General features: G+C 41.8%; 1 long non-coding RNA gene across 5 annotated transcripts in view; it reads left to right on the top strand.

Moving 5' to 3' along the window:
- Positions 1-297: 297 nt before the first annotated feature.
- Positions 298-15679, top strand: part of LOC112855623 (uncharacterized) — a 457783-nt gene continuing 442401 nt past the window's right edge. For 4 of the 5 annotated variants that reach the window (XR_015252571.1, XR_015252574.1, XR_015252573.1 and 1 more), the window contains exon 1: positions 298-387. This is a non-coding gene — a long non-coding RNA (uncharacterized LOC112855623). The remainder of the gene's footprint in view (positions 388-15679) is intronic. The other variant, XR_015252572.1, reaches the window with a different exon arrangement.

Raw genomic sequence — 15679 nt, 5'->3', positions numbered from 1 at the left:
GAATCATTATTTGGGATCTGTTCAGTAGAAATGGTGACCTCTGACGTACAAGGCATAAGACTGGGATTCCATGAACATTGTGGCCAGTGGGAAATAGGAGACAGAAGGAGATCACGGGTAGTTGCTCTATTTGCTCTTCCCATGGACTTGTCAGAGGCCCTTTTTTTGTGTAGTGTGTCTGTATATGTCCTGCATGACTGTGTGATTGGTTGTGTCTCTTCATGAAGCAGTAGCAGCTCCACACCCATTACCTTGTAAGGGCTTTCTACCCTTCAGTATCTCACTTCCCTTTCCTCCCACCCTTCTAGACCTCCATCTTCCAAAAAGCATTGGCACTTAAACCTTGCTTCAGGTACTGTTTCTGGAATACTCAAGTTGTGAGAGGAGGTAATCTACTTTTTTTTTAAACCGTTGGCCCTCTGTCTTCACACTATTTACTAAATCATCTGTCTTTCCTCACATGCATATCTGACACTATTTCTGGAGTCTATGCTGTTCTGTTGATTTATTTGTCTTTCTCTACACTGTTCTCAAACTTTCAATTCCCGTGGATTTAGGGTTTGAGATCTGGTAGGTTCTAAATAATCCTTAAATTTACCCTCGGCTTCTTTTCTTCCCTCATCCTCTGTCTCACTTCTGTTTCAATTTTAGTTTCTGTTTCAATCCATTCTCTTTCTCAGCATGGCATCTGTCACCAGCTCCTCTATGTACTGCCAGCATTTCAGCCAGCCTCATCTCTGAATCCGAAATTCATTGTCATTTGAATATTACGATAATAGTTGGTAATGGGAACGAGACTACTGGTAATCCTTCATATCTAGTCACTTCTTTTTCCATGGTAAGAGAACTTCTGACTTTTGACTAGACATGGTCTTCGGGATGGTGATCCTATTTCCTGGGCTCTCTTGTATATAGATTTGGCCATGTTACTAAATTTTTTTTCAGTGGGATATATGCAGAGATGTCATGTGAAAGCTTCTGATAAACTTATTAAGAGATAATGTGGGAGTCCTTTGCTTCTACCTCTTCATTATCCTTCCCTCCGTCCTGCTTTCTGGAATGTAGCAGCCACCATGTGGGTCCATGAAGTTGAGGTGAGGCACAGAGGAACAATAATATAGTAGGGACTTGAGTCTGACTCTGTGGAGAAATAGACCTGACCCAGACCCCTTATACTAAGATGTAAATCAACTTTTCCATTGCTGAATACACATTAGGATCTTCTGCTATTCACAGCAAGCTGAATCTGAGCTAATATGTTGGAGAAATAAGATGAAGACTTCAGGGCAGAAGGATAGTGTTGGCCAGAGGTGCAAATTAAAGGTTTCTCTCATCATCTTATTCAGAACTTTAGACATCTTAAAGAAACTTCTAGCTTTGGTTTTATAGGACCCTTGTGAACTTTGGGCAAATCACTTGATAGATAAATCAAGTAATCAAAAGGCTCTGAAAGAGTCACCAAGAACTTACTATATATAGCTCAGAAGCTTAGACATCCCCACCATCACCCCCATCCTGAATTGCCTTAAAGTTACAGAGAAGTCAAACACTTTTTTTTACATTGTTTCTTGAAAAGGAGGCATGAAAATAAAGAGGAAATTTTCTGGTTATATGATTAAATTATTCCAAGAATCTCTGTTGGATGAGACTGGTTGAGAAGTTCTATAAGGACAGGCATGCCTGGTTACTGAAAAATGGAAGGAAAACATGATAATGAGAATTGTATCATTATTATACAATCAGGACTCTCTCTTCTTTTGTCTCTATATGTTGTGATCTCACAAATGAGCACTGTTTTCCAGCTGTGGTGCTTGGCTCACTAATGAGTCAGCATATGATAGTGAAGCCTTCCTCCGGAAGGCTCAGGAAGCCTCTTATAGACATGATGGGCTTTATCTAGTGAAGGGAAGAGAATCTTGGCTCTAGGGCTGAGGATAGGGAAGCTTATGTCTCTTCTTTGGAGAACATGTTTATGTAGACTCCCTCAAGGGCCTTGATCTCCCACATACCTGCCAATTTTTTTATATGGAAGATTCCAGGAAGCCAGAGCTAAATGTTTTCTTAATTTCATAATGACCATCAGACTGGAAGTATTGGAGGCAGGGGAGAAAGAAGGAAAAAGCTCCAGTACTGTGGGCTCTTTGGAGAGTTCGCTCAAAGATCAGAGACATTCAAGTTTTAGCTGGTGTAAGAAAAATGACAAGCATCAGGAACATTGAATAGAGAACCAGTTGAAAAGTAAAACCAAACGACGTTAATGCTTGTTTTAGTGGTTATGTTGCTTACCTTCTAATTAAAAAAGACTGCTGGAGATAAGAAGGAAGTTATCAAATAAAAATAGGACAGGCTCTGTAGTCACGATGTTGGTGGTGGTCAAGAAGGTGGTGGTCAAGAGGGAAAGGCTTACCATTCCTGATGTATTGTCTTTACCATCCCCGCTTCTGGTTGGACCCCACTGTCTAGGACCTTGAGATTAAGCTATTGCTCCTAAAACACTGTTTAATCAAGGTAACTTACAGGGTTAAGTTCATCAATCCACCCTCACAGTGAGAGATTTTAACTGGCTAGTTTAGAAGTTCAAGGTCTGTGGGAGTTTAGCCCAAGACAAGTACATTTTGAAGAGTGTTTAGGGGCAGGAGATTTGGAGACCAGGTCACTGCTGGGTTAGGGAAGAGGAAAGCCATGAGAGTGCCCGTCTTAAAGGCAGAGAGCTAAGGACAGGGGAAGGTGAAAGGCAACATAATTTTGTACCAAGGTGGCTTTATATTCAATACTTAATTGACAAAGTGTATTTCCAAACACCCAGGCTTTGTTTACTAATTCACACTTTTAAAATGATGGGCTTTGGACGTGATGAATGTCAGGGATCTCTTTATCTTCTGTCAGTTATGAAGATCAGATGTGGAGCTTTAGAAACCAGATGAGAAACTGGGGAACTGGAAAAGTTTATTTCTGTTTATGTGTGGGGATATCCCAGCTTGATCTTAAGCTATGTTTTCTTCTTAGAGACATATTGGGATTCTTGGTGGGGTAGAACCTGAAGAAATGTATTTACATCAATGCTTGATGAACCTCCTGGGAGAAAATTATCCTCAGGGACACCTGCATGGGTCAGTTGGTTAAGTGTTTGACTTGGACTCAGGTCATGATCTCATTGTTCCAGCCCCACATTGGGATCTTCATTGACACTGCGGAGCCTTCTTTGGATCCTCTGCCCCTTCCCAGATCTCTCTTTCTCTTTTTTTTTCTCCCCAAAATAAATAAACATTAAAAAAAAAGAAAAGTCATCCTAATGGAAGGAACAGGTACACTTGATCTAATGAAAGAGATTTAGTCTATTGGACATAAGAGGGGAGGAGACTTTTGGGTAATTGATACTCCCACCTGGCTTTTTCCTCTGGCCCAGGCTCTCATGGAGTGTTGGGTCCAGAAGAACGAGATGGAAGGTGAAAATTGGATCTTTTGTGAAACTCTGTAAGACATCCTGCACTAACAGTATTGTGATGTGATGGTATCAGCTAGAAAGGAGAGGCCACAACAGTGTGTAGGTTCCACTTCTGGTGGAACACAGTGGCTTTGGTGAACTGAGGACCCCAGAGGACACACTTTGGAAACTTCAGGATGTCAGCATATTGGCTCCAACAGAGCTCAGAGTGAGAAAGTTGTCCTCCAGAGCAATGGCTGCAGTGCTCAGTGGAAACCAAAGGAGCCAAGAGCACACAGAAGAACCCAACAGATAGGGCTGGGTAAAAGGGAGGTGGAAGAAAAGTAGGAGATGTGGCATGGCAGAAGGTCTGGCTTAATTGTGAGCTGAACAAGATTGCTGGGACCCCCTTGTCTTTCTTGGGGGAAGGGTATCAAATATTTAGAGTGATGTAGAAGTTCATGAAGCACAGGGTGGTGTGTGTGTGTGTGTGTGTGTGTGTGTGTGTGTGTGTGTGTGTAAAGAAAGAAGAGATAGATTTTATTTTCAGTTTTCCTTCAAGTCTGATAATTTCTCATGTTTTTCCATTTCAACATGTTTTCATCAGTTACAGTTGCTTATCATGACCATGACAGTCAAGTGTTATACAGTGGGAAGTGATAGGAGAATTCCTTCTTGGTGAGTATGTAGCTGACTCTCCAGTAGAATGTGTGGGATCAGAAAAGCCTCCCTAATATTTCTGTTAAACGTCGTATTTCTTGGAGTGTGTGTGTGTGTGTGTGTGTGTGTGTGTGTGTGTGTGTGTTCTCTCTCATTGGTAAGGTTGCTACTCATTAAAATTACTTTGGATCCTTCCTATCTCTAGAAAACTTCCAGGACTGTCAGAATTATCAGACCCATCTCCACAGCCATAGACCCTAAGTAACTTCTGATTATAGTGTCTGCTCAGCTGTGACTTGATGGCATGAGATGCTAGATGAGACCAGGGTCATGCAACTTGTTCAATAGATCTCATGCCTTGTTGCTTTACCCCTCTTACATGTGGGTGCTGCTATCGCAAGGGGACTCAGTGAATAAAGTGTGTGTGTATGTGTGTGAGGGGCTGGTAGATACACCAGATTAATCAACCTACTTTTGGGAGTGTACGTTTGTGAGTATCTACTTCACAGGTATATCTTTGTATAAAAAGGGAACATGTTACCATGAATAAAACCAATGAAATTTACTGAGCACTTAATGTAAGTACTTTACATAGATCTATTATTTACTCCTTACAATAGCCCAATTAGATAGGTACTAGTATTGTCTTCATTCTGCAGGTGAGGAAATAATGGCCTAAAGAGGTTAAATAATTTGCTCCAAAATGCTCAGCCAGTCAGTAGCAGAGACAGGCATATTGAACCAACTATTCTAAAGCCTGTTAGTCATTGTGTCATGCTGCCTCATTTTTTAACATGATCTTTTTGGAAATTTAAAAATAGTTTTTTATTAAGAAAAGCACTAGTAGGGGTGCCTGGGTGACTCAGTCACTTAAGCATCTGCGACTGACTCTTGATCTCAGATCAGGTCATGATCTCACGGTTTGTGAATTGAACCTGTGTTGGGCTAAGCCCTGACAGCATGGAGCCTGATTGTGATATTCTCTCTCTCTCTGTCTCTCTTTCTCTGTCTGTCTCTATCTCTCTCTGTCTCTCTCTGTCTCTCTCTCTCTCTCTCTCTCTCTCTCTCTCTCTCTCTATATATATATATATATATATATATATATATATCTGTCTCTATCTCCCTCTGCCCCTCCCCTGCTTGCACACACTCTCTCTCAAAATAAATAAACATTAAAAAAAGCACTAACAAGTCTATAAAAATATGGGCAAATGAAAAGGAGGACAGAATTTCTAAAAATACTCCATTCTACCCTCTTCTATTTCTCTCTCTGTGCATGTGTGTGTTCCAGTGTGCTTTGGTGAAATATTTCAAGATTCACTTTGGTTTATAGATGGATTAAACAAGCACATCAAGGACATGAGGGATATAACTAAAGTCACCCTTGGAGGTGAGGCAGGGACAGGATCAGCACGCAGGATCTCTTGGTTGTTCAACTGCTGAGGAAATTGGATCCGGCAGATAAAATTCCTGCCAGGAAGCTGTGTTTGGGATGGTTTTTACCACAGTAAAAAGCAGTAGGCAGCAGGAGTCTGAATCACTCACATCTCTTAAAGGTCCCCAGGGGAGGCTCCATTTTTCCAGTTTTCTGGAGAGTGTAAGGGACCACGACTGAGGACTTGTCAATCCAGGAGGGCACTGTTTACAGGCTCTCTCATTCCAGGCAACGCTACGTTCCCCCAGGTTCCTGCTTGTTGGAACCCCCTCTTCTGCAACACTGTTAGGAACTATTGTTCTGTTCATTTTGCCACACCTGTTTTTTGCCCCATTTTGGTTAGGGCTCTGAAATGGGGGTGGTGATGCTCCTTCTATGCACAAAACTCTCCATGCAGCTCTCTAATTTTGGGGAGATAGTGTGAGAGAAACCACACCTAAATGATGAAACATGCATGCTCCCCAGTCCATGCAGAGAGAGCCTCAGCAGCAGGATCTGTCTTAATGGAGTCTGATGCTCCCGTTGGAATGAGCATCCGAGGCTGGAAAGGAGCACTCTGCTCTTGGCTCACTGTCCTCTGGGAAAGCAGTAACCATCCTCTCCACTGAGACCTGAAATGTCAATGTGATGGGCAGATTGGGATTAAGCTGGGCTCCTGGCAACCAGCAGCTGCAACAGAGCAAAATAACTTCACTTGAGTAAAAAGAGATAAGAGGACAAAACTGGCTCTCTTTTCCTAGCTGTCACTGATGGCTTTGGAGAAAAGGTCTCAAAAATTCCTGGGCTCTTGCCTCTTCAGTGATTTTTTTTTTTTTGACATTGGAAGTTGTCTTCCTCCACAGGGACACTTTAGGGTCTCACAGGGCTTCTGAGAGCTGTCCTGCCCACCTGTTCCCCCATTTGGGCCAGTGGGGAAGTATTTATGTTGGAAGCAATACTTGTAGAAGGGCTTCTCAGAGTATAATATACAGATCACCTCCACTCTCTGATGTAGTTTCTTGAAAGGAAGACGACTGAGCCTCTAGTACCTAATGAATCAGGGTGTTTGGATTTGATACCTGGGAATCTGCGTGTGAACAAATTCTAGGTGATTCTCCTATCTGGTATGGTTTGGAAACTGTCAAGGTACACTCATGACACAGGTGAGCGCTAACCAGGTGCCAGGCATGGAAATGCTTCATACATGATCTCATTTGATCCTTGAAAAGGATAGTATGAAGTCCATACTATTTTATAAATAAGGAAACTGAGGCACAAAGGTTATGTCCTTTATTCTAGATCACACACTTGTAAGTGGTTACAGGCAGATTTTGAAGCCACATGTGTCCTCTTGCCCATCTACAAAACATTGCATCATTCCGCAGAAATGTTGAAGAGCATGCAAGCACCGTGGGGGAGAGCCAGGGTGAGTCCAAACACGGAGACTCTGAGGGGAGAGTGAAACATGCACAAAGTAGGACAAGGGCTCTGCCTCATGAAATGGTTGTAAAAAGCGGAAGGACATTATTCAGTCAGTTTTTTCCCAATTGTATTAAAATCATGCTGGTAGCATCATGTGCATGCTGGCCATGTGCAGGAGAATGCCTGATGCTTTCTGGCCTTGGGGGCCCCTGAGGAATAGAATGAGGAGACTTGGGATCCCACTGGGGGGGGGGAGTAACAGAACCTGAGTTGAGTCTATCTGTACTTCCCCCTGTTGCTGAGTATTATTCACTCAGATCTCCACAAACCCAGAGGCCCTTGTATCCTGTGTTTTTGAGACACTTTACTGTCATGATATGATAGGACCAGATTCCCAGCCACTGGGACTTGAAGGATGTTTGAGTCTTATTTTTTTCTAGACCCAGGGTGGCACTCACCATACATCCTCACAGTAGCATTATTAACCACCACACTGGGCTTGGAGGATCAAGTTTGGGTCTAGGTCTAGGGTCACCTTGGGATCACTGATCTTTTTTTTTTTTTTTTTTTCAACGTTTATTTATTTTTGGGACAGAGAGAGACAGAGCATGAACGGGGGAGGAGCAGAGAGAGAGGGAGACACAGAATCGGAAACAGGCTCCAGGCTCTGAGCCATCAGCCCAGAGCCTGATGCGGGGCTCGAACTCACGGACCGCGAGATCGTGACCTGGCTGAAGTCGGACGCTTAACCGACTGCGCCACCCAGGCGCCCCAGGATCACTGATCTTTTTATTTTTTTCTGTCCTCATTTATTTGTTGCCATCAACACCATTTTGGGAAATGCTTAGTTCTTAAATGTTGACTATTAAGGGGGAGCTATCAAAAAAGGCAGCCCATGTTTTCCTCCCTCTTTTCTTCTATTTCTTTCCTCTCCCTTCCATTTCTCCCCTGCCCTGCCTCTGCCCTGCCCTTCCAAAGTAATGACATTAATTGCTATTTTCCTACAGTTTCATGCCATAATCTTGAGTTTAGACAAGGGAATTGGATGTCAAATATATCAGCAATGAAATCATTTCTTTTTGGGATTTCATTCCTGATTCATCTGATAGAAATTTAAAAACAAGTGAAAAGATCCTGTCTTCTCAATATTGTGACATCTTTCTTAGGTCCTGCATACCTGGGATGAAACTGAGTATTGAATACAATGGATTGTGCTGATCTCTGCTCCCTTAGCATTTGTGGGTATATGTTGGAGATCCAGGATAACTGGGTCTGTGGGATACTTGAAGTATTTCTTTCTGCATCACAACAGGCATCTCAAAGGTGTAGGTGCATGCACATGTGTGAGGACACACACACACACACACACACACACACACACACACACACACATACACACACACACACCCTTGAACGATCCAGGCTCCTTGGAAGAAGGAAGAAAAAAAGCAAATTTGGAGATTCATATCTCTTTTGCCCCTGCCTTCTACTAAAATAGGTGAATTCCTCATATCACTTTGAGGAGTCCTATTTTGTGCATCTTATTCTGTGTGTATGATTCTGGTGAGTAGGATCTCCAGATGTTTTCCTGCTAAACTTCTTATACTCTTTCTTGTCCTATCTCTGGAAAGCGTTTGCCATCTCAAGTTTTAGGAGGATTATTTTGCAGTGAGAGGTGGTCAGGATCTGTCTTATCAGGTCAGTAGGTAATTGCTGCCTGGTGGGTATGACATACCTCAGACACTGCCCACATCATTTAGAAGTTCCAGCTGCCCCTGCAGAGAGGGGTTAGAGGGTCCTGAACTGGGAGTTGGGGGATCAATGCCTCAGGATGGACCCTGCCAGTAGCCCATGGGGTCAGCTTAAACAAGTATGTTCCCCTCTTCTGGGGCTTATCCCATTGCTTCCAGAGGCTTTTCCTCCAACACACTCCCATACAATGGCCAGAGTCAGTTTTCTGAAACAGCCAGAATCACATCACCTCTTGGCTTCAGCAGCTATCTACAGCCTACCTCAGTGCCTTGCACACCCTGCTTGTGACTCTGAAACATCTACAAAGCAAATCACAATGTTTGAGCATGGAGCTTGGGAATCTAAATTTGCTAAAAAATGTTTTAAGAGCCCTTGAACCCCTGTATCCCAAAGATAGTCTAATCCCACTGCAGTCTTGCCACAGATTCTCATTCCTTCCCCGTGTCCTTTGGAGTCCAGCTTAATAGTCCTACTGCTCTTTCTTCAAGGCAACCTGTTTTCAGACCCCCCCCGTCCCCTGCCATGTGCTTGGGTGAGCCTTGCCACTCTTCTCCACCAGGGAGCCCCCCCATACAGACCAGCTTACACATCAACTCTTTTGCAGGGCTTCCCCACCTCCCAGAAGGAGAGTAGGAAGCCCCGTCCTGTGTCTCTAGAACTCTTCATATTCATATTTTTATTATAAAGAGTATTGTATTGTCACAAACATTCATTTTTATGTCTATTTCCTATGAATTTTTCAAATGAATAATCCTATCTTTTCCTTTCATTTTCGGGTCTATTTCCCTGTTTATAGCTACAGGACCTCCTTGGTAATAAAAACAATATCTGAAACAATATTGGGCACCTTGCGCTCTGTCCCAGTGTCCCATTGCTTTACTATTATAATGGTAGGTTTTACCATGTGGAAGTCATCCCTCATTACTCTTCTTTTTTTCATAATTTTCTTAGTTACCACATATATTTTTTTTCCAAATGAACTTCATATTCACTTTTAAAATGCGACACAATAACAGCAGCAGCAGCAGCAATAAAGAACAATTCAAAAGTAGTAACAACAATAGCAAGAAGGAGATTAGTGGGGTTTGGATGTATTGTATAATAGTTATAGATCATCTTATAAATAGTTGGCATGACTTTGATATTAAGTTGTTCCATCTGTGAATAATGGATGTCTGTGCATGTATTCCAACTGTCATTTTCTTCAGTAATTTATAGTTTCATTTCTTTTAATGATAGATACTTCACATTTCTTGATGAATTTATTCTGAACTTATGAGTTTTTTAATAGACTTTTCTGTTTTCTCTTATGCTGGGAAGCTTGCATTTGTTCTATTTTTTTCCACTGGATGTTTTCAGGAAATCTCATTTGTTCAAATCATCTTTCAGTTGACTCTTGTGAATGGTCCAAATGAACAATCCCACCTTTGCTAAAAAATGTTACTTTTATGTTCTTCTTTCCAATATTAGAATCTTATTTTACAGTAACTTCTGTCAAGTTACATACAGCACAGCTTCTGTGACAATGTGAAATAATAGTGGTGGTGAAAGGTGTGACTCTCTTATTCCTGGCTTTGATGTGAGTGTCTCAACTACTTGAGGCTTAAGTATAAAGGTGATTATTGGTAGTCAGTAGATACAATCGTTATCATTTTAACAAACTATTTTTTCCCCAACTTCCCTATTATCATTTTAAATGAAGGAATGAAAATTACACTTTATCAAATGTCCTTGAGGCATCTGTTGAGATGGTCATCTGCTCTCCTTTGATTTATTAATGAGTTCCTAATACTGAGTAATTCTTATATTTTTGGAATGTAACCTGCTTGGCCACTTTGAATTGTTCTTTTAATACTTAGCTGGATCATATGACAGACATTGTATTTATACCTCTATATAGTGTATGTGACATTAATACATGTATAGTATGAGTAGTGTGTGTGTGTGTGTGTGTGTGTGTGTGTGTGTGTGTGTGTGTGTATGTTGATGTCAGGTTTTGAATATCAGGCTTCTACCAACTCTTAAAATTAATTAGAAAGCTTTTCCTCTTTTGAAATTTTCTGAGATAATCCCCCAAACTTAGGAATTATATACCATTACCATTTCAGGCTGGTGTTTTCTCCCCATCATATTCTTTTTACCTTTTTTTTTCTTCCCAATTTCAATTAGCATATTAATTGAATATGTCTTGATGAGTCATTTTTTTCTGTTCAAGTGTTCAAGTTTCCTAATATACTGACGCTTTTAAATGTATTAGTGTAGAAGTGTCTGCACTGTTCCCTTATAATATTAATATCTTTCTTAGTAATAGTTATATTCCTTTTTCTTTCCTAAGGTTGATTATTAATATTTTCTATTTTCTGCTCAGCTTATTTATTTTTATTCTTTCTTGCCTAATGCTTGAGGCATATGAAACCACAGTTTTTCTCTAAATAAACCGACTATACACTATGTCTTTGATATGTTGTTTTATTGCTATCATTACTATTATTATTATTATTATTATTTTTTTTTTTTTTTTTTGCCTAAAAACTCTAGCATTGCAAATTTGGCTTCCTCTTTGACCCAAGAGCTATTCAGGGAAGTGTTTTATCAGCTCCTTTCTAACACTGGCCATTCTCCTGTGGTACAATGAAAGGCACAGAGAGTATATTTTTAGCAGGAGATACTGAGGGAAGTCCAGACTGAGACTGCGCTGGTACAGGCAGCATGGACAGAGTGCCTGATAAGCAGTCTGGGGTTCCTCGGTGAAAGATGCAAAAAAAAAAAAAAAAAAAAAAAATAGGGCAGAGCATGCTCCGAGGAAACTTGGGAGAGAATTCAAAACAAACTTCAATATTTGACAATCTGTTGGTCTTGGTTCCGGCTTCTCTGGAGGTGATGGTTGATGGGTGCCGTCCTTCTCTGGCTTGACCATCTCCAGACTTAGCAGCTCATGAGTTGCTCTCTCTCTCTCTCTCTCTCTCTGTGCTGCAGCAGCTACTCGAGAAGCCAGCATGACATGACAAGGTGTGCATGCCACCTGGGAAAAAGAGGCCTTAAAACTGCATCCTCTGTCTTTCCCCATCCGTAGGGATCTCCTCTCAGGAGCTGTGAAAAGGACCTCCTCTCTCTAACTGGCAAAAGGTGGAAAAGCTGGATGATACACTTGTCTCTCTTCTCTCTCTTTTTTTTTTCTGTCCATATTTATCCCTTTTATTTTCCCCCAGATTTATTAAGATGTAATTGACATATAACATTATATTAGTTGAAGATGTATGTGATTTGCTACGTGTATAGATGGTGAAATGATGGCCACACAAAGTTTCATTAACATCCATTGCCAGTACAAATATCTTTTTCAGGGCACCTGGGTGGCTCAGTCGGTTGAGTGTCTGACTTCAGCTCAGGTCATGATCTCATGGCTTGTGGTTTTGAGCCCCACGTTGGGCTCTGTGCTGACAGCTTGGAGCCTAGAGCCTGCTTCAGATTCTGTGTCACTGACCGCCCTCTCTCTGACCCTCCCCACTTATGCTCTGTGACAAAAATAAATAAACAAACATTTTAAAAGTATTAAAAAAACAAGTATCTTGGGGCACCTGGGTGGCTCAGTCAGTTGGGTGTCCGACTTCAGTTCAGGCCATGATCTCACAATTTGTGGGTTCGAGCCCCATGTCGGGCTCTGTGCTGACAGCTCGGAGCCTGGAGCCTGCTTCAGATTCTGTGACTCCCTCTCTTTCTGCCCATCCCTTACTACTTCTCTGTCTCTTTCTCTCTCTCAAAAATAAATAAAAACATTAAAAAGAGGGAGACCAAATATCCTTTTCTTATGATGAGAGCTTTTAAGATGTCCTCTCTTAGCAACTTTCCAATGTATGATACAGCATTATCAACTATAATCACCATGCTGTACCTTCCATCCCCTGAACTTAATCCTCTTATAACTGGAATTTTGTACCTTTTGATCCCCTTCACCCATTTTCCACCCCAGTCCCCCTACCAACACCCTGCCTCTGACAACTACTTTGCTCTATTCATGGGAGTCCAGTTTTTTTTTTTTTTAGAATCCTTATACAAGTGAAATCATATGGTATTTGTTTTTGTCTGACTTATTTCACTTAGCACAATGCCCTCCAGGTCCCTCCATGTTGCAAATGGCAGGATTTTCTTCTTTTCAATGGCTGAATAATATTCCGTTGTGTGTATATACACCACACTTCTTTATCCATTCATCTATTGATGGAAAGTTATGTTGTTTCCATATCTTGGCTCTTGTAAATAATGCTGCAGTGAACAGGGAAGTGCAGATTTGTCCAAGACGGTGATTTTGTTTCCCTCAGATAAATACCCAGAAATGGAATTGCTGGATCAGATGATAGTACTATTTTAAATGTTTTGAAGAGCCTTCATTCTGTTTTCCATAGTGGCTGCACCCATTTATATTCCTACCAGTGGCTCACAAGGGTACCGTTTTCTCCACATCTTTACCAACACTTGTTATTTTGTGTCTTTATGAAGATAGTGAATCTGGCAGGTGTGAGGTGGTATCTCATTGTGGTTTCGATTTGCATTTCCCTGATGATGAGTGATGTCGAGCACCTTTCCATGTACCTGTTGGCCATGTGCATGTCTTCTTTGGAGAAATGTCTATTCACTTCCTCTGCCCACTTTTTAATGGGATTGTTTGTTTTCTCTTTTCTACTTGGATATAGCACCAGTGCCTTTTGCCACAAATGACACAGCAACTCCCTTTGGCAAAGATGGACTTCATTTTTGGATTTTTTTTCTGTTTTCTTTTCTCTTTTTGGTACAGCTTAAGCACTGCCTGTGTTTGGCTTGACAAGTGAACCTTCACGTTGACAAGCAGCGGCTTGGAGGAGGCCTGAAATAAATGGAAGACAGGGTCAGCCTGTACCTCTTTCTTTGTCACAGGTGTTGGCATTCATTTTTCTCTTCCTTCTTTCATCTGGAGCAAGCTCGCTGGGTTCTGGGTGTGGGGGGTGTCTGCCCACCCCTTTCCTGTTGTTTTCCGTTTGCAGGTTGGATGGGGCTCTCAGAGAGTTCTGGCTGAGCCAGTAGCTTTGCTCTACCCCATACGATGGCTTTGGAAGGGAGCTTCCTGGTTGTTTGGCCTTAAACTGGCCCTTCTGTATTTCAGACTTGCAGCAGGACGTCACATGATGGCTGGCGGCCCTGGCCAGACACAGCCTGGATTTTAGGAGGAAGGTCACAACTTTTGATCTGAAGCCAGCCTAGGGACAGCATGACTTTTGAAACAAACTCTATGCAGTAGTGTCAGTGAGTCCCAGGAGAAGTTTGAGGAAATTTATCATCAGGTCTATTCTCTTCCTTTTAAGTATTTTCTCCAAATATGGTGATGCCTCCTTTCTCCCTTTAGAGAATTTGGTATTTCTTCTTCCAGTTCACTTCTGTTCTCAAGAAATGATTTGTTAGATTCCTCCCTCCTGGGGCAGTATTTCTCCATTGTGGGAGAGACTTCCAGTTGCCCTGATTTCCATCCTTCAGGCCCCGAATGCTTGAGCATTACTTGGCCTGCAGAAGCCCAGAATGAAAGACTATATTCCAGCTTCTCTCACAGCTCTCCATGGCCAAGTGGCTGGGTTCTGGCCTGTTCTGCCTCTTCTCTGCCTGCATCCTCCCTTTCCAGTGAGTGGAACGCAGATGTGCGGAGGGCCCCATTGGTTCACACGAAGGAGGACATCTGACTAGGGTTGACAGAGCAGCAGGATGGATGGAGCCTGGGTCCCAGATACTGTGGGACTTCTGTTTACCCTTAGTCTCTGGTGTAGCCTGATCCTCATGATGCCCATGAGATATTGGTTGACAGGGTCTGAGTCACAAAGCAGCACCTGTTCTGTCAGAGGGAATCAGTAAAGGCAGGTTGTGGCTTTATATCACTTTCTGGGGGACTTGTCACATCTCTGATCACGCTTGTGCTCAGGGGCCCATTTTAAAGTCTACAATGATGGTCTTTCCAAGTGAGTTTTCTACTTCTGAGCTCCCTGCAATCTTCATCCAACACAGCATATGTAGGCAGGAGAAAGTCCACCATGCTTTCTGAGCAAACATTGTGAGCTGTCCTTGGAAATTGTTCTATATACTGATGTTAGAACAGCCAATAGGGGTGCCTGGGTGGCTCAGTTGGTTAGGTGTCTGACTCTTGGTTTTGGTTCAGATTGTGATCTCACGGTCATGAGTTCGAGCCTTGCATCAGGCTCCGCACTGACAGCATGGAACCTGCTTGGGATTCTCTCTTTCTCCCTCTCTCTCTGCCCTTCCCCCACTTGACTTATTCCAAGTCAAATAAACTTTAAAAAAAGAATAGATAATAAATCTTTTTCTTGCATATGAAAATCAAATGTTCTTTCTGTTTCTATGAAAAGCATTTGTAATTTTAAGCAATTCTCTGGCATGAGATATATCAGGTAAAAATAAACAACTAGAGACCACTTCTTAGAGAATAAGTTGTGTGAAATAGTTTAGGACAAAGGTTGGCAAACTTACTGTCAAGGGCCAGATAGTAAATGTTTTTGGGTTTGTGGGGCCAGTATGGTCATTGTCACAGCTACTCAACTATGCTATCATAGACTGGAAGCAGGCATAGACAACAAATACGTAAATGAATGGCTGTGGGTGGATGCCACTGAAACTTCATTCACAAAAACATGCAGCAGACTGGAGTTAGCCTGTGGACTGTAGTTTTGCTGATCCTTGATTTAGAGTTTTTAAAACTGTTCATTTTTCAGGGAAGTTGTATACAAGAGTGTTTAAAGGATTAACTGCTTTTTGCATTCTGCTTGTTTTGAATCACAAGTATTTTGACAATTGCATCAATAATAATCTATCTTATGAAAAGTATGTTAGCATTTCAGTAGTCTCTTTGCTTGAACATGAATGATATTACTAGTAAATTAGAAAATTTGTTTGCCAGTAGGCAAACTCTCCATATTGACCATATGAGGTAAATGCTTCCAGATAGCAGTGAGGGAAGGGAATGGGCTGGGAGT

This window comes from Puma concolor, chromosome B3, assembly GCF_028749965.1.
Source record: "Puma concolor isolate L17-30 chromosome B3, mPumCon1.1.hap2, whole genome shotgun sequence".
Lineage (NCBI taxonomy): Eukaryota > Metazoa > Chordata > Mammalia > Carnivora > Felidae > Puma > Puma concolor.
Note: the sequence above shows the minus strand (reverse complement) of the source record. Positions and strands in the feature narration are given on the sequence as shown.